We start from the raw sequence: 26054 nt of genomic DNA, 5'->3' as shown, positions 1-26054 counted from the left end.
TATATATATAGTTAGGGGTCACCGGCCATGTGACCATCTTCTTCTATACGGATGCACAAACAGTGTCCGAATTCTTACGGGAATCGGCAGTAAAGCCGCGAGTAATGAGTATAATGGGCAGGGGCGCTATGAATATAGTGCGGGACAATAAGTTGCGAATGTGGGTCTCACGGGAGTCGTGCCAGAGATAAGTCCCTGCAGTCGCACTGTCCTCTGTGTCCTCGGTGGTTTAGATGGATAGAGCATCTGCCATGTAAGCAGGACTGTCCCCATTGACTTATATCAACGGCTGTATGCAGCTAAGGGTATTCATTTCATTGTAATTTCAGATCCCTGTTTTTGAACATAATCTTCATCAATGCGATGGTTCGCAGCCCGTGGTCGTGCGGTAGCGTTCTCGCTTCCCGCGCCCGCGTTCCCGGGTTCGATTCCCGGCGGGGTCAGGGATTTTTCTCTGCCTCGTGATGACTGGGTGTTGTGTGATGTCCTTAGGTTAGTTAGGTTTAAGTAGTTCTAAGTTCTAGGGGACTGATGACCATAGATGTTAAGTCCCATAGTGCTCAGATCCATTTGAACCATTTTTGAAATCAATGCGATGGCCTAGCGCCACCTTGCTGGGAGGTTCTATATGCCCGCTTGGTATAGCTCTACTGGTCGACATCGTCTTGCTGCACCAATAACCTCACCATCATCTACGTACTGCTTCGCGCGGAGTGCATCCTTCATTGGGTCAAACAGATGGAAATCGGAAGATGCAACATCTGGGCTGTAGGGTGGATGAGGCAGAACAGCCCAATAAAGTTTTGTGAGCTCTTTCGGGTGCACAGACTTGAGCGAGGCCTGGCTTTGTCATGAAGAAGGAGAAGTTTTCATTTTTATGGCGACGAACACGTTAAAGTCGTTTCTTGAATTTCTTGAGGGTCGCACAATACACTTCCGAGCTAGTCGTTACACAGTGATGGAGGACACTAAAAAGAATAATTCCTTTAGTGTCCCAGAAGACCTTCGCGATGACTGAGGCTGTGGCTTTGAACTTTTTCTTTGGAGGACAGGTGATGTGGGGCCACTCCATGGTATGCGGTTCTGTTTCCGGTTCGAAGTGATGAACGCACATTTCATCGCTTGTGGCGAGGATCGACAAAAAATTGTCACGAGCAGCCTCTTAACGTGCAGGCAATTCCGCAATGGTAGTCCTTCATTACGCTTCATGGTCTTCAGTTAAAATGGTTCAAATGGCTCTGAGCACTATGAGACTCAACATCTGAGGTCATCAATCCCCTAGAACTTAGAACTACTTAAACCTAACTAACCTAAGGACATACACACATCCATGCCCGAGGCAGTATTCGAACCTGCGACCATATCAGTCGCGCGGTTCCGGACTGAAGTGCCTAGAACCGCTGGCGGTATTCAGTTAGGCGTCAAGGAACCCATTGGGCACACACCTGCTGTACGAGTGTGTCAGTACTACCAACGGAGACGTTCAGTTGTGCAGCGAGGTGTCTGATTATGATCTGTCGATCACCTCGAATGAGAGTGTCCTCACATTCCAACATTTCAGGAGTCACAGCTACAAGTGACCGGCCAGCACGCAGGAAATAGGACAGTTTTGCGCGAATTTGGTGCTATTATGGGAATGCTTATGAATATGTGCGTTGCTCTGGTTTTCCGCTAAAAGAAACCCAATGACAGCTCTCTGCTTGGAACGCACCTCTATTACAGACGCCATTTTGAAGGCTATGTACGAGGGGCGTTTGAAAAGTCCGTGTAAAAATAAAAACTACTTTCGAGTTTGGGGTAAACCTTTTTTTATTTTTCGACATAGTCTCCTTTTAGACTCATACACTTCGTCCAATGCTGTTCTAATTTGTTGATCCCTTCGGAATAATAGGAATTGTCCAAGTCTGCAAAATAGCTATTAGTTGCTGCAATCACCTCCTCGTTTGAATAAAATTTTTGTCCTGCCAGTCATTTCTACAAATTAGGGTACAAATAGTAGTCCAAGGGAGCCAAGTCTGGAGAATAGGGGGGATGTGAAACGAGTTGGAATCCTATTTCCATTAATTTTGCGTCCACAACTGCTGAGGTGTGTGCTGGTGCGTTGTCGTGATGGAAAAGGACCTTTTTGCAGTCCAATCGCCGGCGTTTTACTTGCAGCTCGGTTTTCAGACGGTCCAATAACGATGAATAATATGTACCTGTAATAGTTTCACCCTTTTCCAGATAGTCGATGAGCATTATCCCTTGCGAATCCCAAAAGACAGTCGCCATAACCTTTCCAGCCGAAGGACTGGTCTTCGTCTTTTTTAGTGCAGATTTTCCCTTGGTAACCCATTGTTTAGATTGTTGTTTGGTCTTAGGGGTACAGTAATGTATCCATGTGTCATGCACGGTTATGAAATGACGCTTGAAGTCCTGAGGATTCTTCCTGAACAGCTGCAAACCATCCTTGTCACGAGAGGCTGGCCCGCCAGTTGAAAGAAGGCGGGGAATACTGTGTTGTCAGTAAAGCAGCAATAACAGCAGAATGGGTCAGTCAGCAGAGCTAAGCGATTCGAACGTGGATGTCACCTGAATAACAAATACATCAAGGACATTTCAAACCTTTTGAGCGACCCTTGTCAGCTGGTGATGATGTGACTCTGAAGTAGGAACGTGAGGGAGCGATCATAGCTAAAACAAGACCAGGTGGACCACATGTACTGTCAGAGGGGACTCTCGAGCACTACAGAGAGTGGCTGTAAAAATAGCATGAAATCAGTGAAAGGAATTACTTGTGAGTTCCATCTTGCAACCAGCAGTCCAGCCAGCACAATGACTGTTTATAGGGAGTTAAAAAGAATATGGTACAACGATCGAGCAGTTCCTTATAAACCACAAATTTCTGTAGTCAGGGCTAAGCACCACTTGAGATTGGGCACGAGCGACGCCATAGGACAGTGGATGACTGGAAACGTGTGGATTGGAGTGGTAAATCACGCTATACTCTGCGGCAATCCGACGAAAGGGTTTGAATTTGGTGAATACTTCGAGAACGTTACCTGTCGTCGTGTGTAGTGCCAATAGTGAAGTACGAAGGTGTTGGTGTTTGGGCCGGAGTGTTTTCCGTGGTGAGCGTGTAGTCTCGTAATCGCGCTGAAGAAACTGCTAAATGTGGAAGAATATGAACACATTTAACGGCATTATTTACTGCGCACAGTAAAGAAACAGTTCAGAGACGTTGATAGTTTGTATTAACATGACAATGTATCCTGTCACAAGGCAAAATCTGTGAGGCAATGGTTTGTGGAAAATAACATTTCTGAAATGGGCTAGCTTGTCCAGAGTCGCGACCTGAACCAAATGGAAAACCTTTGAGATGAAACTTCCTGGCAGATTAAAACTGTGTGCCGGACCGAGGCTCGAACTCGGGACCTTTTCCTTTAGCGGGCAAGTGCTCTACCATCTGAGCTACCCAAGCACGATTCACGACCCGTCCTCACAGCTTCAGTTCTGCCAGTACCTCGTCTCCTACCTTCCAAACTTCACAGAAGCTCTTCTGCAAACCTCTTCGAGTCTCGGTCCGGAACACAGTTATAATCTGCCAGGAAGTTTCATATCAGCGCACACTCCGCTGCAGAGTGAAAATCTCATTCTGGAAACCTTTGAGATGAGTTTGAAAGTCAACTTGGGCCCACACTGCCGGCAGGAGTGGCTGAGCGGTTCTAGGCGCTACAGTCTGGAACCGCGCCACCGCTACGGTCGCAGGTTCGAATCCTGCCTCGGGCATGGATGTGTGTGATGTCCTTAGGTTAGTTAGGTTCAAGTAGTTCTAAGTTCTAGGGGACTGATGACCCCAGATGTTAAGTCTCATAGTGCTCAAAGCCATTTGAACCATTTGATTTGCGTCCATACTCCAGCGTCCAAGATCTCCTCCTCTGGTTCTGCACTTGAAGAAGAATGGGCTGCCATTCCTCCATAGACATTCAGACACATCACTGCAAGTGCCCTTCCCCCCCCCTCCACACACACACACACCCGCCCCCCAGGAGAGTTCAAGCCGTCAGAAAGGCGATGGATGGACACACCCCATGTTTACTGCTACGAGTAGGTGTACGGATACTTTCATTCAAATAGCGCATATGGTAAAATAAAAGTGCCGTCTACCGTACACCCAATTATGATTCACAGAGTACAGAATTACGTAGCTGGACACGGTGTGTTCAGAAAGCGAGGTACCACATAATACCGTCTCCGGGAGAGCCGTTCGTGACTTGTAGTGCAACTGTCTAAAGGCCACAGGAATCTCCTACGTCTAAGTAGCTTGCAACTCAAAATTGCTTGTCGGAGAATGGGTTGTTCAAAATTAATCGGCAGTAAAACAGTAGTCATGTATTGCTGCTCCACACCCTCACAAAAAAAGGATGTGAATTAACTTCTCCATCTTTGGTCTGGGTGTAGCATTGTAGCCTCGACAACTGAAGGTCGCTCTGTGAAAATCGCCCGCCGGAGTGGCCGTGCGGTTCTGGGCGCTACAGTCTGGAGCCGAGCGACGGCTACGGTCGCAGGTTCGAATCCTGCCTCGGGCATGGATGTGTGTGATGTCCATAGGTTAGTTAGGTTTAATTAGTTCTAAGTTCTAGGCGACTGATGACCTCAGACGTTAAGTGGCATAGTGCTCAGAGCCATTTGAACCATCTATGAAAATCAGCTGCGGCTGCGGTTTTGGGTTTTACACTGAGGTGAAGAAAAAAGTCTTGGGACAGCGATATGCACATATACATATGGCGGTAGTATCGCATACACAAGATATAAAAAGGGTAGTGCATTGGCGGAATTTTCATTTGTACTCACGATTCATGTGAAAAGGTTTCCTACGTGATTACGGCCGCACGACGACAATTAACAGACTTTGAACGCGAAATGGCAAATGGAACAAGACGTATGGGACATTCTATTTCGGAAATGGTTAGGGAATTCAGTATTCTGAGAGCCACAGTGTCTGCAGAGGATACCAAATTTCAGGCATTACCTCTCAAAACCGACAACACAGTCACCGACGGCGGTCACTTAACGACAAAGAGCAGTGGCGTTTGCGTATAGTTGTCAGTGATAACAGACAAGCAACACTGCGTGAAATAATCGCCGAAATCAATGTAAAACGTATGACGAACATATCCGCTAGGACGGAGCGGCACGCATCTCGTGGTCGTGCGGTAGCGTTCTCGCTTCCCACGCCCGGGTTCCCGGGTTCGATTCCCGGCGGGGTCAGGGATTTTCTCTGCCTCGTGATGGCTGGGTGTTGTGTGCTGTCCTTAGGTTAGTTAGGTTTAAGTAGTTCTAAGTTCTAGGGGACTTATGACCACAGCAGTTGAGTCCCATAGTACTCAGAGCCATTTGAACCATTTGAACGGAGCGGCGAAATCTGACGTCAACGTGCTATGGCAGCAGACGACCGACACGAGTGCCTTTCCTAACAGCACGACATCTCCTGCACCGCCTCTCCAGGTCTGGTGATCATATCAGTTGGACCCTACACGACTGGAAAATCGTGGCATAGTAAGTCCCGATTTCAGTTGGTAAGAGCTGATGGGAGAGTTCGAATCCGTCGCAGACCCCACGAAGACACAGAGCCAAGTTGTCAACAAGGCGCTGTGCAAGCTGGTGGTGTGCACATGATGGAATGGACTGGGTCCTCTGGCCCAACTGAACGGATCATTGACTGGAAATGGTTATGTCCGGCTACTTGGAGACCATTTGCAGTCAAACAACGATGGAATTCTTATGGATGACAATGCGCCATATCACAGGGCCACAACTGTACGCGATTGGTTTTAAGAACACTCTGCAAAGCTCGAGCGAATGATTTGGCCACACTTTCGCAATTATGGACGTCTATAGAGGCAGCATGGCTCAGGATGCTTGCAGCGACATTCAGCGACTTGTTGAGTCCATGCCACGTCGAGTTGTTGCACTAGGCTGGGCAAAAGGCGGCCCGACACAATACTGGAAGGTATACCATGACTTTGTCATCTCACTATAGACGTGCCGTTCATGTGTGTGTCTTTTAGGGTAACAGAAAAAAGACTACAAAATTGTGTGTGTGTGTGTGTGGGGGGGGGGGGGGGGGGGGGCGGGGGTTCGACGAATGAAATACAGTAGACGCAAACGCATACTGAAATAAGAAGAAACAAGTCGAGTAAACATCTTCGCTACTGTGAGACGCCCTCTATTCTGCTGAAAGCTCTCTGTTTTCGATACTTTTTCTGGTGGTAGTATGGGCCAAACAAGAAAAAAGGTCCGATAAACATGGGCTCTCAAATGTATATCTTTGGAGCTATGAGCCCTTGTTAGTCTTCGTTGCTGTGAAACACATTTCTTCTACTAAACAAGTGTTTATAACACTTAAGGTATGCATTTTAGAGCCCATGTTTACTAGACTTACTTGATTCGAATAATCATTCTTGTCATATCTCTGAATAGTGATCGCTCCTCCTGGGACGACTTGTGTAGGGGTGTCGCGCAAGCGTAAGAACCCTTGTCTTTCGTGAGAGTTCTACAAATCGAAAAGAGGTTTTGGGAAAATGACAGTGCGCACAGCGGCACGTAATTTTGTTTATAGTTAATTCTCTTCACACTTGTATCAAACCGACACTGAAGCAAGCATTTTGTATTTAATGTGACGGTATACTTTCCTTTACTGCATTGGAAAGCTTTTGAAAATACGAGTACAATGTTAAAAAGCTTGTTAATATATGCGTCAAAACGTTTCGTAAACTGATCTAAAAAATTTGCTAAAATTGAGAAGCAGTGATAGTGAATCCAGTTCTGCGATCTAAACCCCGCCCAGTGGGTGTCTCTTGTCAGGCTCGGTACTGATGAAAAATTATATGTCGAAAACGTATATATTTAAAAAAAAATTCTTCTTAAACATAATGACAGACGAAAGTTTGAAATAGTTTTCCTAACATTAGCACACAACTCCATTTACAACAGTCGTAGCTTTCCCTGTATCTCTGACGTAGAAAGCAGGGCCAAGAGGAGATACGTTTTATACTGGTAGTCTCATTCTACCTTCTTGCTGCATATAACGACAGTCTGTTATGGGAGCCACGCTTGTTCGCGTTTTTCACTCAAATGGTTCAAATGGCTCTGAGCACTATGGGACTCAACATCTGAAGTCATCAGTCCCCTAGAACGTAGAACTACGTAAACCTAACTAACCTAAAGACACCACACACATCCATGCCCGAGGCAGGATTAGAACCTGCGACCGTACCGGTTCGCGCGGTTCCAGACTGAAGCTCCTAGAACCGCTCGGCCAAACCGGCCGGCGTTTTTCACTCAGCAGTAGTCGATTCCTGCTGCCTTCCCGCTTGTCTCAGGACGTTTTCCAGACTGTTTTGCGAAAGTTTCACGGTCAACATTAAGAAGTGTTATAACAATGCACTCCTCGTCTTCCGATGTTTCTGTTTCGAATGCTGTTAAAGAAATTTTTTTCCATGTAAAAAAAAGAAAATCATCCATGCTTTGGTATCTTGTGTCATGCAAAAGTATTAATCACGCAAAAAATATGTGCCCCTGTGCGTACTGTCGTTTGCCAAAAACCGCCTTTCGGTGTCTGGAGCCGTTCACAAACTGAGAGGGCGATTGATGGTGTACGAGAGCGTTTGCAAGTAAAACAAATTACGCAGCTATGCAGAATTTAGCAGCGTTGACAGTCAGATCGACTTCGCTAATTCAATGAATATATCAGCACTTACGTATCTCTATACATCAAAGTGAAAACGAAATTCTCTTTAATTAAATTATGCAACTGAATGATTTCGTGGTGAGTTCAAACTTCTTGTCCCTTAATCCAAACAAAATCCGGCAGACAAACCCACGTTCTCAGAATCGATAGTGGAGTGTTTACTTGACCAATCGGATGCGGTATTGGGAAATCGGTTTACCGAAAACCGGATTTGGGAGGCCTTGTAAACGTACTTAGAGAGGCGTGTAAGCGATCTTTCTTCCACCGCTCCATCTTCGAATACAACAAAATGAAACATTAACACGTGGTACAATAAATAGTACGTTCTGTTACGCATTTTACAGCGATCTACAGAGCGTAGGTGCAGACGTAGATTCGAGGTCAGTTGGAAACGAGGATTCCCGCCTGGCGATCTCCATGACAGTGGTAAATTTCTAACGCAATCTACTGGTCGTGAACGATGACTGTTTACAACGTACCACATTGGTGTAGGGATAGTCGAGAAGAACAGTTGTATACAGCACACTTGAGGTCTATCAATGAACGAAATAATCTCATAGTGGTCTACAAAAGCCGCCTGAGGTTTTGACTATTCTCTTGCCCACTCAATCCACCGGATTACAAGTTAGTCGGTGTTAACCGTTTGAAAATAATTCTTGTCTCTTCTGGCTAAAATCGTCCTTGAATATTAAACACACCATCTTCCTGTACTTACAGACCGTAAAATTGACATCAGAACCAATTTTTTTTTTAATTTTATCATTGTAAAATTAACAATTAAATTGTTCTGTTTCTCTGGCCGTCTCTCTGTGACACTGATCTGCTTGTAAGGGTTAAGTTTAGAGCGAGATGTAAACGTAATTAGCCTTTGCATAACGTTTACAAAACTTGGTTTTCTTTCATTACCCAAATGAAAAACTTAAAATTACTAATGTTAACAAAATAAAAAAATATATATAAAAATATGACCGACTAAGATGGTGGCATAAGGAGGCAAGAGGATATTCAGAATCTCACGCAGCGCGCATGCGCCGAAGCGTAGGTTGCTTTTGTAGGCCAATTTGAGGTTTTTTCGCGGACTGACAATTGTCCTGTATCAAACTGTTCGCCTCAACTTTCCCTACGCAACTGTGGTCCGTTACAAAGCTATCGTTTACACGCAGCATAAATCAGTCAGTGGAAAATATGTCCTCAGCACGTGATCTATCGTCGCTGCCTCTACACTGCAGGGTTCCATGTTCGATTCTCGGCCGGGTCGGAGATTTTATTCGCTCGAGGAGTGGGTGTTTGCGTTGTCCCCATAATTTCGTCACATATTCGTTAACACGCAAGTCGCCGAAGTGGCGTCAAAGAGAAAAAAACCCATATGGGGTCTGCGGTGTAATAATGGCATAAGATCATTTCAGTGAATAACATTAGAAAACATGTAAGGTTTACCGCAGCTTGTGTCCTATCTGCAGTTACTCTGATACACATTTTACCCCATCAGTAATATTGTACGTAGATCCTTTAAATGTGGTAAGTTCACGAATTTCATTTTCAATAACTGGAATGACTCTCCTGCCTGCTGGAGTATTCTCACGTACTTGTTGCACTGGAGTAGTCAGTATGACGCAACATCCTCACAGTCTGTTCGCGGCTGCACGTAACAGGCTTCTCGGCAGGATAACAAGTCGTGACTTTACATCACATCAGCGATTAGGTGCCACCCACTGTGGCCGAGCGGTTCTAGGCGCTTGTCCGGAACCACGCGGCTGCTGCGATCGCAGGTTCGAATGCTGCCTTGGGCATGGATGTGTGTCATGCCTTTAGGTTAGTTAGGTTTAAGTAGTTCTAAGTCTAGGGGACTGATGACCTCAGCTATTAAGTCCCATAGTGCTTAGAGCCATTAGAGCTATTAGAACGCTGCATAAATTCGTAGCGTTTTTCCATAAGTTACACAACAGACACATATCAGAGAGTTTATTCATCAATATCATACCCTCCTTCACTATTTACAACAATCTACCAACGCTGGTATAGCATTCAGACTGTAGAAATCACGTGGTTTGGAGCGAAGAACTTGTCGAGTCAGGTTCGGAGCGCATTTTCATCCGGAAAGGAAGTTCCTTGAATGTTGTTCGAGAGAGCGGGAAAAGTGAAAATCTGAGGGCACAAGATCAAGAGAATAAGGTGCGTGCGGAATGACTTCCCAACCCAATTACAGTACAGTGTTTTTGTCAGTGTAGCAGGTTGGTGGGGGGGGGGGGGGGGGGCTTATCGTGGAGTAGCATCACTTCACACAGTCTTCCTGGTCGTTGTACTTGGACTGCACCTGCCAGGCATCTCAGTTGTTGACAATAAATATCAGCAGTGATGGTTACACCTCGGGGAAGCTTTTCGTAGACCGCCATTCCGTTGCTATTCCACCAGATGCATAGCCATGGGAAGGCGCTGCTTTGATTGGGCTCAAGCATTCTTGCTTTTTCCTTATGTTAGCATAAAAAACTATTTCTCGCCACCAGTAACGATACAGCATAGGAATTGTCGCTGTTTTTCACGAGCCAACTGATAACGTGCAAGCAGAGATGCACATATGACCACCCGCTGATTTTTGTGATTTTGGCTTAGAGCATGTGGTACCAACGCACCCGATTTTTGAACCTTCTCCATTGCGTGCAAATGGCGCACGATGGTAAATTGATCATATCTCGAGTACACTAACGTCGATAATTGTGATGAATGCGTTTAAACGCTCTTCATCAAATCCCGAAGGTTTTCCTGGACTTGGAGAGCCACTAACGTCAAAACGATCTTCTTTAAAACGAGAAAACAATTTTCTTGCTGTGCTCTGTCCAATAGCATTTTCCCCATACACGATGCAGATGTTTCTGGATGCCTCCGCTGCTGTCGCCCCTCAAACAGAAGAATACGTCGGAAATATTCCAATTTTTGCACTTAGCACCCCATTTTATAGCGTCCACAGCTCCTCGCACTATCTCCAAATGACGATACGCAAACTTAAATAGCAATAGTGAACAACAAATAAAAAATGAAAATCGATAAATAGACCCATAGCAACTGAAGTACCAACAAGCAAAAGAAAAACGCTACGAAGTGATGCACCATCCTAATATTTAATAGGAGATCATAACACGAGTGGGCAACTGTTCGTTGATAAGTCTTCTCCCAATTTTTCAGCTGTTTTTGGCATACAATAGAACACTCTGGTAGATTTGTACGTTAATCCTCGCAATACCCGGGGGGGGGGGGGGGGGAGGGGGGCGGAGGGCGGGGGAGGTACAAAACATCCACTTTTTGAAAAAACTGTAATTTAGTCAATTAAATACTTTATATTTTAAAATTTAGAAGAAAAGATTTATTTCTTCTGCCAGATTCCATAAATGTCTTAAATTTTTCAGATAAACTTGTTGTTGTTGTGGTTTTCAGTCCTGAGACTGGTTGGATGCAGCTCTCCATGCTACTCTATCCTGTGCAAGCTTCTTCATCTCCCAGTACCTAGTGCAGCCTACATCCTTCTGAATTTGCTTACTGTATTCATCTCTTGGTCTCTCTCTACGATTTTTACCCTCCACGCTGCCCTCCAATGCTAAACTGGTGATCCCTTGATGCCTCAGAACGTGTCCTACCAACCGATCTCTTCTTCTAGTCAAGTTGTGCCACAAACTCCTCTTCTCCCCAATTCTATTCAATGCCTCCTCATTAGTTATGTGATCCACCCATTTAACCTTCAGCATTCTTCTGTAGCACCACATTTCGAAAGCTTCTATTCTCTTCTTGTCCAAACTATTTATCGTCCATGTTTCACTTCCATACAAATACTTTCAGAAACGACTTCCTGACACTTAAATCTATACTCGATGCTAACAAATTTCTCTTCTTCAGAAACACTTTCCTTGCCATTGCCAGTCTACATTTTATATCCTCTCTACTTCGACCATCATCAGTTATTTTTCTCCCAAAATAGCTAAACTCCTTTACTACTTTAAGTGTCTCATTTCCTAATCTAATTCCCTCAGCATCACCTGATTTAATTCGACTACATCCCATTATCCTCGTTTTGCTTTTGTTGATGTTCCTCTTATATGCTCCTTTCAAGACACTGTCCATTCCGATCAACTGCTCTTCCAAGTCCTTTGCTGTCTCTGACAGAATTACAATGTCATTGGCGAACCTCAAAGTTTTTATTTCTTCTCCATGGATTTTATTACCTACTCCGAATTTTTCTTTTGTTTCCTTTTCTGCTTGCTCAATATACAGACAGAGGTTACAAGAGGCTACAAGATAAACTTAACCCAAATATTTATGTCTTAGGAGTAAATCTCATTTCCCTAAAGAAAGTCATATCAATATTTTCACGTTCAGGACTTTACTTACACACCAGTGTCTCCTTAAATAATATGTTGCGAGTAAAAGTCAGCAACAGATAACGAAATTTCTATTTTTTAATATTTCTTAATGTGGGCATAAAGTACCCCTGTGTCGGTAGTACACTTTATTGAAAGTGCATTTTGCTAGTATGCCAAAAGATATTTTCAGGTTCTGGACCCTACTTACCCCTCAATTTGTTTTAAAAAGTATATACTTAATATACGTTAACAATAAATAGCGATTTTTAAAGGGTGGGTGTAAACTTTCCCACAGTCTTTACGGGACTGCACATAATAGGCTTCTTCGTAGGATAGCAAATCTAGAGTACCAGCGATATATCGAATGTGTGCCCTCATGTGAAGTCCTCGTCGACGAGACTATTTGATGTGTCAGAACAGGATCGTGTACTGGAGTTGGGCAAAAACACGGAAACGCCGGGAGAAATGTATCTTTGAACATAAATGCAGATGCTATCTGAGCCTGAAGGTTGCACGGTTGTGTTTGGCCACGTTCGGCACCTGTGCAATGTCCTCAACACGCTGGAAGTGCCATTTGTGGTCAGGATAGTGTTCCGTGTATTTGCAGGTACTCTTATGTTATTGCGGAGTTACGTGAATTCGAACGTGGGCAAGTTGTTGGCGCTTGTGTCGTGGGTGCTTCTGTAACCAAGATAGCCAGAGTGCTTGCTGTTTCAGGAAACACCGTACCGAAGATTTATATCGCATACAGAGAAAGCAAAAGAACATCATCCGTTAAGTCAGAACGCGGATGAAATTGTATGCTGTGTGATCGTGACGGACGGTCAATGAAGAGGATTGTGGCGAAAAATAAGAGGACGCCAGATGAAAAAGTCTCTGCAAAACTGAATGTCGTAATCGCGAACCATGTCAGCAGTACCAAAACAACACGAAGCATTGCAGGGCGAACTAGAATTACAGTACCTCTCATCACTGATACAAATGCCCTTAACAGAAAAACGTGATGTCGAAGCCATAAAACCTGGACTATGGAGCAATGAGAGAAAGACAGTTGCTCGGATGAGTCTCATTTCACATTATGTCCAACTACTGACCGAGTTTACGTCTCAAGTGTGAAACGTGGCAGGGATTCAGTGATGATTTGGTCAGCCATATCGTGGTATTCCATAGGCCCTATGGATTCTCTGCAAAGTCGTATTACTGCCAGAGATTATGTGACAGTAACACTGATCAGGTCCATTCCATTGTACGATGATTGTACCTCATTGGTGAAGCTCGATTCCAAGACGACAAGGTATCTGATCTCACAGAACGCATCGTCCAGGACTGGCTATGCGAGCGCAAAGATGAACTGTTGTATCTCCCCTAGCCACCGCAGTCACCAGATCTGAATACTTTGGGCCTTCGTGGTCTACTTTGGAGAGAAGGGTGCGTGATCGCTATCTACCTCAGCCATCGTTATCTGAACTTACCACTCTTTTGCCATAGGAATGGTATAATATTCCATTGAAAACCACACAGGACCTTTATTTATCCATTGCGAAACGGCTGGAAGCTGCTTTGAATGCCACACAGTATTTGGCGAGGTAATGGGTTGTATTTGCGGTGTCTCCATATTTACAGGGTGTTTATAAATGAATATCGGGGTTTTAACGCTTTATAATTACATTAGACTTACGGTTATAAATGATATGTCAAATGAAAGAACAACTCAAACAGTTGTGTTTGGCACCAGTGTGCATGTACAACGCGCAATGTTTCCGCCGTAATCCGCTAGACAGCGGTAGTAGCGAAGGTGGTGACTAAAGTGCGCGTCATTTACGACGACGGCCGAGTTTAGGTTCATTCTGCGCATCTGACGTCACAAAACACAGTAAGCCAATGAACAGAGAACGACGTTGCCAAAGCTTGACTGCAGTGCAGAGCACGGTCGAGTGTCTTCAGTTTTAGAAACGTTCAGTCATAAATAAAGTAATTGAACAAAAGCAATGTCTTGATAGCAGGCTTTCTATAAAAGAAAGTTTGGAAAAAGCATTCTTTATACCAACTGCTTCACATTCTAAAAATGGTTCAAATGGCTCTGAGCACTATGGGACTTAACATCTATGGTTATCAGTCCCCTAGAACTTAGAACTACTTAAACCTAACTAACCTAAGGACATCACACAACACCCAGCCATCACGAGGCAGAGAAAATCCCTGACCCCGCCGGGAATCGAACCCGGGAACCCAGGCGTGGGAAGCGAGAACGCTACCGCACGACCACGAGATGCGGGCACTTCACATTCTATTAATTAATTAAACCAAACAAGCAATAAGCCTCCTGATTCAGGCGATAGCAAGGAAATTCATTCTCACCAACCGCTTTTTCGCAATAAAGAACAGCAGTTATTGTTTATTTCCTATTGTACTTCGACGAAACGTGAGTAATTCATAGTCATACCAACAGTGTTTGTCGGTACTTTGCGTGACTTTTTAAAGTTCTCCAGGAATTCCATTGTACAATGAGCTGCGTTAACATAATGGTTAAAGTGTTGTGCTGCTAAGCAAAAGGTTCCAAGTTCAAATCTTGTTTGGTGCTTAATATTTTCTTTATTTAAAAACAATATCGAAGTGTCTTACTTCATGAATTTTATTCGTTTGAATGTAATTTTTTGAAATTTCTAGTAGTGGACTTTTACCTCTGCAAACTCTTCAAAATTTCGTGCAATGGTTTACTACATTTAATGCTGCGCAATAACTGCGTTGAACATCGAAACAAAATTAAGTCATTTATGGGGGAAAGGTATCAGTCAAGATGACGTGTAAAATTCAAATTTTTGGGCCAAATAGTTATTGTGAAATCGAGTGATAAGTGTGTCAAAGCAGTCGGAACACCAATGTGTCTGCACAGGCGAGCAGTGCAGTGGTGACAAAATCGCGCACAGCGCGGAATGCGGGGAGCACGTCTCTGAAGCAGCGAAAGGGTTAATGCGGCCGTGGTGGCTTTACTTCATAAACTGCGCGCTCCCCCCTAAACGCAACTTTGCGAACTATACTATACTATGGCGCTGCTTCTCTTGGCGCGTGCGTCGTTTGCAACTGGCATCGCGGCAATCTCCCGCGTCTGGACGGGCATGCGCGAGCCGCCAAGATAAAAGAATTGAACTATAGTGAACAGAAAGCGTTTTGTGTTTTGCAGTTTGCAAAGACCGAACGTGTAGTTACTGTGCAATGTGCGTTCCGGCTGAAGTTCGGTTCTGGTCCTCCAAGTGATAATAACATTCGTAGATGGTATCATCAATTTGAAGATACCAGCCGCCTTTGTAAAGGGAAGAGCACAGGACGACCAAGAGTTAGTGAAGAGACTGTTGGGCGAGTGAGAGAGTCGTTCACTCGCAGCCCAAAGCAATCAGTCTGGAAGGCTAGTCGTGAATTAGAGGTTCCCATGCCGACTGTTTGCAAAGTTTTAAGAAAACGTGTGCAACGATGTCCTTACCGTTTACAGTTATTACATGCTCTAAAGCCGGCAGACCATATATTACGTACCAACTTCGCAAACGAAATGTTGTTTCATGACGATGAAGATTTTCCGGATCATGTTGTCTTCAGTGATGAATCGACCTTTCACCTTAGTGGACATGTTAACACTCACAATGTGTGCATCTGGGGCTCAGAAAATCCTCACGACGTGGCACAAATGCAACGAGATTCCCCTAAAGTGGCTGTTTTTTGTGCCCTATCCCGGCAGGTAGTTTATGGGCCTTTCTTTTTTGGTGAACCTACTGTAACTGGCACTTCTAACCTTGGTACACTAGAGCAATGGCTCTTCCCTCAGTTGGAAGAAGATTAACCAGAGAACTTCATTTTCCAACAAGATGGTGCGCCACCTCACTGGCATAGCGAAGTACGCGATTGGTTGAACTTCACTGTACCCAAGCGCTGGATAGGCCGCAAGGGGCCCAATGACAGGGCTTGCTTTGCATGGCCTCCACGTTCACCCGACCTAACGCCATGCGATTTTTTCCTTTGGGGCTTCATCAAGGATCGTGTGTACGTCCCTCCGCTACCAACAGACCTCCCTGAATTAAGAAACCGGATTGAAGCAGCTGTTGCTACAATCACTGAAGACACACTTATCAACGTTTGGGAAGAACTCGGCTATAGACTTGATGTGTGCCGTGTTATGGTGCTAACATTGAACATTTTTAAGGTTCTTGATAAAACTGTTTGAGTTGCTCTTACATTGGACATATCATTTATAACTGTAAGTTTAATATAATAAATATTATAAAGCGTTAAAACCCCGATATTCATTTATAAACACCCTGTATTCCCACCTCCTGTACAACTGATCCTGCTGTAAAATATTAATCTCCAAAATGAATCACAGTATTAAAAAAAATACTTTTTCGGGACTACTGCGCACAGTATGGTTTGATAGCCAAAGTTGGCAGTGAGACGAATCAAAAATGTCGAATTCGAGAGACCTCTACTGATTCAGCACCTGGCTGATGTGGAGCCATGTATGTATGGGTGCACTGTACTGAGCTTGAGCCTATGAAAGACAGTGACACCTAGAAGATAACGCTGATCCATCTTAATTAATTATACGTCACCATAAACATCAATTACATATCGTATTTCAACCCGTAATAACCACAGTTTGGCTAAAGCGCACTTAGGTGTCGGCGGCTTTTCCGTTCCATGTTGCTGTTGGCACTTCGTTTCCGTGGGTCGTAACCAATCGAGTGAAAGTTATTAAGACATGTATGATTTAAATGGCCAATTACTTTTCTGATAAAAAATAAACAGCTTAATGTGTGAAATCCATCGATAATGTGTTACAAATAATAATACAAATGTATTATTTTTTTATGGTATACTCACGGAAAACTTATGTTTCAAGACACTATGCTGATGCATTCGACTTTCTGAAAATCATCTGTAAGACCGAGCGCAGAAATGTTCTTGGCATGGAAACCTCTTAGCGGAATGCATATTTTATAGTATTCCGATCTTGCTGTAATTACAAGATTCATATCATTCAAGATTCTCCAACACAAGCTTCTTCAGGCAAACCGAGATATACAATTTGGATGACTGGTTTGCAAAATCAGGTCTCACTGAATACAACTGCGATGTCGAAGATCTCCTTATTCATTATACATACATCGCACCCCGGCAAGGAAAGTGACGCAAGTCAAAAATTGACAATGTTTAGTTGATCTCGCTGAAAAATACGTGTGAAGTGCCCCAACGTGGACGAACTACGTCACATTCTATCTCGCAATTTGTCAGCTTCAAGGGCAGTTATATAAGTTCGTTTGTAGGCTACTTCATGATTCACCATATCAAGAACAGTGTATTTTCAGCCTTGCTACTGACAGATGCGTATGGGTCATTCAAAAACGGCGGCGCATTCTATGTTGTGACACTTTTCTTAATATAAGTTAAGTGTTATTTTTAATGCTGTTGTCTCTGTTTGTACAGTGTCTGTATCTTTCATTACAATGTCCTTCAGATGTGCATGCATGCATTGCGTGTCTGAAGAAACAGACACTGTTTTGATGATTACAGCTGTTGTAAAAATTACGAAATTTCGTGTGTTGCAGCGACAAGAAAAAACGGAAATTTTTGCGGTAGCTAAGTTTCATATTGTATCCCTATTCTCGGCGAAAAGTACTGCTTCATTATGTAAGGCTATCTACGATTCCATGTTTTTGTAAATCGAGTTAAAATTGTACCTATTTGATGTTCCTTATTAAACTGTATTAATTTTCGTAAATAATAATTTTGTATTTTTATTTTTGTAATAAAATAATTTCGATTTATTTTTCGTTCTTTATTCTAAATTATGTACTAACTTTGCCTGACGTACGTTCGGATGTCGTATTATATTACAGTTAGTATGTATATATATATATATATATATATATATATATATATATATATATTATTTGGGGTGTAAAATGACAAAAGTATTAAATTACCGGTAATAAAAAAACAAATAAGTTTTTCGCGAAGCAAAGAAAGTGGCACAAATCAAAGAACTAATTAATAATTACCTCATAACACCTCACATTCGACGAGAACAGAAGTACATGTCCACATTACTGTTGTGTAGAGTATAATGAAATTTAATATCAAAATAGTTACGTGAATTTAAAGGAAGCTTATATTAATTCTATATAAATTACACTGAATTCTTTAAATCGATTTTTCTCAAGTATCACGTTTGTGAGTTGTGTCACAGTTCTTGGCAGTGTGCGATTTAGCTCTGAGAATTTATGCTGTGCATCCGCAGGAAGGTTCAATCGATTTGGCGCCTGTGTTGTGGGTGCCACAGTCGGCAGAACTCACATATTTGGCGACGACTTACCTCTGACTGCTATCCTTGTTCCGTGCTCTTGCGTTATACGATTTTCTGAAGATCTTGCTGACTGGGGACAGATACATTCGTGTTGCTCGCCAATCACCTCTACATCTACATCTACATCTATACTCCGCGAGCCACCTTACGGTGTGTGGCGGAGGGTACTTATTGTACCACTATCTGATCCCCCCTTCCCTGTTCCATTCACGAATTGTGCGTGGGAAGAACGACTGCTTGTAAGTCTCCGTATTTGCTCTAATTTCTCGGATCTTTTCGTTGTGATCATTACGCGAGATATATGTGGGCGGTAGTAATATGTTGCCCATCTCTTCCCGGAATGTGCTCTCTCGTAATTTCGATAATAAACCTCTCCGTATTGCGTAACGCCTTTCTTGAAGTGTCCGCCACTGGAGCTTGTTCAGCATCTCCGTAACGCTCTCGCGCCGACTAAATGTCCCCATGACGAATCGCGCTGCTTTTCGCTGGATCATGTCTATCTCTTCTATTAATCCAACCTGGTAAGGGTCCCATACTGATGAGCAATACTCAAGAATCGGACGAACAAGCGTTTTGTAAGCTACTTCTTTCGTCGATGAGTCACATTTTCTTAGAACACTGAATTCAGTATTTCTGCCTTTCTTCGGTCGTCCTCTGTTTCGGTGCCATCGTGGTCAACGAGTGACTGAATAGGGGATTTAGATCCGCTTACCGATTTTACATATGACCAAAACGTTTTAGGGTTCTTGTTTAGATTGTTTGCCAACGTTTTATGTTCGAATTCGTTGAATGCTTCTCTCATTGCTCTCTTTACGCTCTTTTTCGCTTCGTTCAGCTTTTCCTTATCAGCTATGATTCGACTACTCTTAAACCTATGATGAAGCTTTCTTTGTTTCCGTAGTACCTTTCGTACATGATTGTTATACCACGGTGGATCTTTCCCCTCGCTTTGGACCTTAGTCGGTACGAACTTATCTAAGGCGTACTGGACGATGTTTCTGAATTTTTTCCATTTTTGTTCCACATCCTCTTCCTCAGAAATGAACGTTTGATGGTGGTCACTCAGATATTCTGCGATTTGTGCCCTATCACTCTTGTTAAGCAAATATATTTTCCTTCCTTTCTTGGCATTTCTTATTACACTTGTAGTCATTGATGCAACCACTGACTTATGATCACTGATACCCTCTTCTACATTCACGGAGTCGAAAAGTTCCGGTCTATTTGTTGCTATGAGGTCTAAAACGTTAGCTTCACGAGTTGGTTCTCTGACTATCTGCTCCAAGTAATTCTCGGACAAGGCAGTCAGGATAATGTCACAAGAGTCTCTGTCCCTGGCTCCAGTTCTGATTGTGTGACTATCCCATTCTATACCTGGTAGATTGAAGTCTCCCCCTATTACAATAGTATGATCACGAAACATCTTCACGACGTTCTGCAGGTTCTCTCTGAGGCGCTCAACTACTACGGTTGCTGATGCAGGTGGTCTATAGAAGCATCCGACTATCATATCTGACCCACCTTTGATACTTAACTTAACCCAGATTATTTCACATTCGCATTCGCTAATAACTTCACTGGATATTATTGAATTCTTTACTGCTATAAATACTCCTCCACCATTGGCGTTTATCCTATCCTTGCGGTATATATTCCATTCTGTGTCTAGGATTTCGTTACTGTTCACTTCCGGTTTTAACCAACTTTCCGTTCCTAATACTATATGCGCACTATTTCCTTCAATAAGAGATACTAATTCAGGAACCTTGCCCTGGATACTCCTGCAGTTTACCAATATTACGTTAACTTTTCCTGTTTTTGGTCTCTGAGGACGGACGTTCTTTATCAACGATGATAATGTCCTCTCTGGTAAGCCGTCAGGTATTTTATCGTTTCGCCCAAGGGGGGGGGGGGTCCCTCTAACCTAAAAAACCCCCGTGTGCACGCCACACGTACTCTGCTACCCTAGTAGCTGCTTCCGGTGTGTAGTGCACGCCTGACCTGTCTAGGGGGGCCCTACAGTTCTCCACCCAATAACGGAGGTCGATGAATTTGCAACCATTATAGTCGCAGAGTCGTCTGAGCCTCTGGTTTAGACCCTCCACACGGCTCCAAACCAGAGGACCGCGATCGACTCTGGGCACTATGCTGCAGATATTAAGCTCAGCTTGCACTCCGCGTGCGATCTGGTTGTCTTCACCAAATCAGCCAGCCGCCGGAAGGAACCAAGGATGGCCTCAGAACCCAAGCGGCAGGCGTCATTCGTTCCGACATGTGCTACTATCTGCAGCCGGTCACACCCAGTGCGTTCAATAGCTGCCGGAAGGGCCTCCTCCACATTACGGACGAGACCCCCCGGCAAGCACACCGAGTGCACACTGGCATTCTTCCCCGACCTACCCGCTATTTTCCTGAGGGGCTCCATAACCCGCCTAACGTTGGAGCTCCCTATAACTAATAGGCCCGCCCTCTGTGACTGTCGGGACCTTGCCGGAGAATCGGCCACTGGCCCAACAGGCGAGGCATCCTGTGGTGGCTCGGAAACGATGTCATCACCACTAGGAAGCACCCCGTACCTCGACTCGAACTGATGCTAAGCAACGTCGTGGGCGGCTACAGGGACCTGTCTATTGTTGTGAGTTGCGGCACGTCGCGGTTCCGTTGTTTACTCTTAGAGGAGACGTGCGGAAAATAATCACCGCATAACTAAGGCAGCTATCCAACGATAATTCCCGGAGTGTATCTAGGTTAGGGCAAAGCCCTGGGACAGCCGAAACAGCTGTAAAACGTTCCAAAACGCCGCGCATAAAAACGGGATTTTCCGATGCTCATACCTCGGGTTCTATTGCTAATAAAAAAAAAAGGGTAGGTTCAAGTGTTTTGGATAGACATTGGACGAGGGACCATTTGTGTATCCTTTAGAATGAACGTCTTAGTATCCCTATCCTACAGTTCAGGGTCAAATATAGAATATTAAGCACTTCCTCCTGCTTGATGGGACGTTTGGAGGCACCATTAATTCAAGAGCGGTTCCTCGGAAAACCGCACAAAAAGAGTTTTTTTACTATATTTTCGCCTCACCAGCAGACCAAAACCCAGCCGCGGATTTCGAGACGGTTATGGACAGCAAATGGCTGGAATTTTTACGATGTATTCTTAAGATCCCGATCTTGGGCAGCCTTGAAAATTTGCTCGCTATCTTTATCCGTTTCCGAGATACAGAGCTTCAAAGTTACCCTCATTGTACACGTAAAACACGCCCGTAAAATCCAGTGTGAGGCGAAAACGTAGTTTTATAAAGTGACGTTAACACGGAGAAACATGCTGTCAAGTGTCTCCGTTATCATCTGGGAACGCCACCTTGTAGTACTAAAGCACATGCATTTTTATTTTATATATATATATATATATATATATATATATATATATATATATATATATTTATTTATTTATTTATTTTTTTTTGCACGTGAAATTCGGTCTGATGTATAAAACTCGTTTCGCATTATTTCCGCTTCGCGTAAGTAAACTATCTAAATTTTACTGACAAATACATTTCTTTTCATATGAGTTACATGCCCTGCTACAGCAGAGAAAAGAACGGAACGAGCGGAAAGATGCTCCTACCTGGGTACAAAAAATGCGAATATGTTCCTGTTTATTTAAAAAAAAACTTGGACTGAAAACTGGGGTACCGGCCTCATTCTACCTTCCTCAGTATCTTTAAAACTTTCCCAAAAGATTTGGCATGCGCACATATTCGCGCTTTCTTATGCCGAGAGAGAAGAAGACAGTACAGTGGGAAAGACTCGGAAAAGTAATAAATACTGGAAAACAGTAGAAAGTGGTTGTGTTTTATAGAAAGAGCGAAGGAGACTATGTCAGCGTTAGAGAAGGAAATGAACACAGTAACAGTGGAACAAAGTTGACAGTGACAGAGCAATGCTTGGAAAAGAATGATCGAGACAGTGCCGATGGGGGAGGGGGGGGGGGGGAGAATAAACAGAAATTGGAAGTGAGTGAGAGGCCATGATAATGAGAGACACAGTATATGACAATGACAACGAGGAAGAGCGTGATGGTGACAGTGAGAAGAGGCAGCAGCAGTAAGAGGGAAGGAATGAGATATTAGCAGTAACAGAGACAAAGAGGGACACAGTGACCGTGAGAGGAAGCTGTGGCCGTGACAATGACAGAAAGAGACACAAAGAGATAATGAGGTAGGCTGAGTGAGTGAGTAAGAAGGGCAGCTGGCAGGGGATGGGTATCAGCGACTTGCAGCGATGGACTAGTGGGACTGAGTTACGGTTAGGGTAGTTCGTGTGAGTGACAAGTGAGTTGCATGTTAAAAAGGTCGCAAATATTTTCGCACGCCAAAAATTTAGGAAAATTTTTGAATGTGCTGGGAACATAGAATGAGGCAACTGGTACCACACTTTTCAGTCAGAGTGTTTTAAGTAAACAGGAACATATTCCCCTGATGAGTATAGTACCTAAGGTCTTGAAACATGAGAGTATGTACGTTAACATTGCGTACAACCTTTTAGGAACAGTGCTGTCAGAAAGGATTATGTAACAAACTGCATGGTGAAACTTTCAACATCATTGAAAGATGCAGCATTGAGAGGAAATTCTCTAACAACCGAAGAACAGTAAAGTATACTGACATAGACCATAAATAAACTTAGAGTGACATTCTATTTACCCAGCGATTGACAACATTTGTTCACTACTTGGTTTTAAGTGATGAAGTAAGTTGCTGGCACATATGGCGAGGTGAAGTTGATAAGAACTTCATCGACACCGTTCGGTGTACAATACTCGAGCATAGCTGATATCAGTTTCCGCAACTTACGCACAACCCTGCTGATGTTTCTAATAGTACCCGCAAAAGTAGAGTTCTTTCCCAAGCTAAATATATTTTAAAAAATAGACTTTTTATTCACTGAGTCAGGAGCGGTTATCTTGTTTGGCAATACTTTCGGGCAGCAGAAGGGCAATGTGTATGGTCATATGACTGTTTGACCGGAGGAAGTGAGTCTACCAACGAGCTGCAAAATCATAATTGGCAGAGCCCAAATCAAGACGCCGTACACCTCACAAGGACGCAGTTGACAAACTGCAAGACCCGTATTTTAGCGCATAAACTACAAAGATTCTTCAGCCCCTGGCTATCCACCCCGCAGGGATCGTGCAGATAAAATTAGGCAAACATTTTTTTTTTTTTTTGTGGAAAGTTGAAATACAGCTTCATCGGTGGCTCACGGTCTTACTGTCTTGGTGGATAGTAAAACTGTTCCACTGGACACTGATGTCATTCGAAAGACTTCACTGGAGTGTACGTTGAAGGTGCGGCGGTGGGACTTAAAGTCCCATACCACCCTCTGACTGGGGAAGTTCAGGTCACAGGCAAATATTAACTAACTACAAACTACTTTATGTATCAACGGTGATGGTTGATGACGGTCGATACCCATCGAGTGGTCAAGTCAACACTAACACTTCATTAGTGGCCGTAACAGCGCTATCGTTAACCATGGTCAGAACTGGAGTCCTCAAGGATGGTGAGGGGAACAGGGTGTCGGTGCCAGTGCCGGGGAGGTGTGGTGCCAATGTTTGTAAGCCAGCGACCGTGTCACGTAGGGCTTCTACTTTGGCATAGAGACGCCTTGCCTTCTCTCACATGGACGCCTTGAGAGCGGCCACGCCCATTTCCTCGTGGAGGGTAACTCCCCATACAGGGGAGGGGCATGCAGGCTCCACCGAAACAGCTTATTCTGCTGGCGCTGGAGGGTCTGCATCCAGGAGGCACTAATCGTAGCCCACACAGTGGAGCAATAGGTGAAGGAAGGGCGGACAACCATCTGGTACAGGTGGAGCTTGGTCTCGAGGTTCAGTTCCCTGCTGGTAAATATGGAAACAACGCGTCACACTTTCCACTTCACCTTGGAAGAGGAACAGGCTTTAATGTATGATTCATAAAAAAGTATCCTCTGCCACTCACTTTACAGTGATTCGTAGAGTATAGATGAATGTGTAGATACGAGGGGTGTTCAATAAGTAAGGCAACACATTTTTTTTCTTGGCCAATTTCTGTTGAGAAAATGCCGAATTTGTTGTGGGACATCGTGGAATGTTCCCGCTTCAGTCCCTATAGTTTCATGGAGTTCCGATAGATGCCGGCGCTATATATAGCCTTCAAAATGGTGTCTCTAACGGAGGACCGTTCCAGCCAAAGAGTTGCCAGTGAGTTTCTTTTGATGGAAAACCTGAGCACCACAGTTGTACACAAGCGTTTACAGAATCTCTGCAGAGACCTGGCGATGAACAAAAGCAGACTGAGTCGTTGGGCGAGGTGTTTGTCATCATTGGAACAAGGTTGCGCAAACCTGCCTGATCTCCCACGTACCTGCTGGCCGCACACAGCTGTGACTCCTGCAACATTGGAACGTGCGGAAACTCTCATTCAGAGTGATCGACGGACCATATTCAAATACATAGCTGCTCTATTGGACGTCTCTGTTGGTACTGCTGACACACTCCTCCACCAACTGAGGTACTCATAGGTGTGTGCCCCCTGGGTTCCTCACCTGTTAACAGAGGACCATAAAGAGCAACGAAGGATCGTCTGTGCAGAACTACTTGCGTGTTACGAGGCTGATCGTGCCAATTTTTTGTCACTCGCGATGAAACAAGACTTCATCACTTCGAATCGGAAACAAAACGGCAATCCATTGAGTACGAAGAGAGTTCAAAGCCATACCCTCAGTTGGTAAAGTCTCAGCGACGGTCTTCTGGGACTCTGAGGGGTTATTGTGTTTGATGTTCTCCCTCATGGAGCAATGATCAATTTGACGTGTATTGTGCTACCCTCAGGGAATTGAAGAAACGACTTCAGTGTGTTCGTCACAACAAAAATGCAAACGAACTTCTTCTTCTCCATGACAACACAAGGCCTCACACAAATCTGCGTACCAAAGAGGAGCTCACAAAACTTCACTGGACTGTTCTTCCTCATCCACCTTCAGAGAAGTCCTCGCACCTTTTGACTTCCATCTGTTTGGCCCAATGGAGGACATAACCCGCGGGAAGGAGTACATGTATGATGGGGCAGTCGTTGGTTCCGATGTCTACCAGTGCAGTGGTACCATGCAGACATAAGGGCCCTTTCAGTAAAGTGGAGTAAGGCTATCCCACTGAACGGAGATTGTGCTCAAAAACAGGGTTTAACTTCTATTTTGCCTTATAATAATTTATTAGATGTTATTCCACTTTTTCTGAGATATTCGACGTTGTAATTAATTTATTTGCAATGTTTCCATTCTGAACAAAAGGCGATACCTAACTATTTAAACACAGATTGTCATAAGGAACAGTACTTGTCATACATACGACTACGACTATATGTACACTCCCGGTTACAATCTGCTAAAAGTCCGTGAAGACGCTCTAAGTGGCACTTACAATTAAATTTACCCAAAGGATACACTTCGATTTTTATCGGCTTTGTACATGTTTTAGTGTAGAGCACAATAAGAGATTCACACTTCTTATATGTGCCCATATGGTTGTTAATGGGATGAAACATCCCTCTGAAGAAAAAACTGTTTAATATTTCTCA

General features: G+C 43.9%; 1 protein-coding gene across 1 annotated transcript in view; it reads left to right on the top strand.

Moving 5' to 3' along the window:
• Positions 1 to 26054, top strand: part of LOC124612820 (peptidyl-prolyl cis-trans isomerase B-like) — a 56436-nt gene that overhangs the window by 6261 nt on the left and 24121 nt on the right. The window lies entirely within an intron of this gene.

This window comes from Schistocerca americana, chromosome 4 (assembly GCF_021461395.2).
Source record: "Schistocerca americana isolate TAMUIC-IGC-003095 chromosome 4, iqSchAmer2.1, whole genome shotgun sequence".
NCBI classification, from domain to species: domain Eukaryota; kingdom Metazoa; phylum Arthropoda; class Insecta; order Orthoptera; family Acrididae; genus Schistocerca; species Schistocerca americana.
The sequence above is the reverse complement of the archived record's forward strand: the minus strand, read 5'-3'. Positions and strand labels throughout refer to the sequence as shown.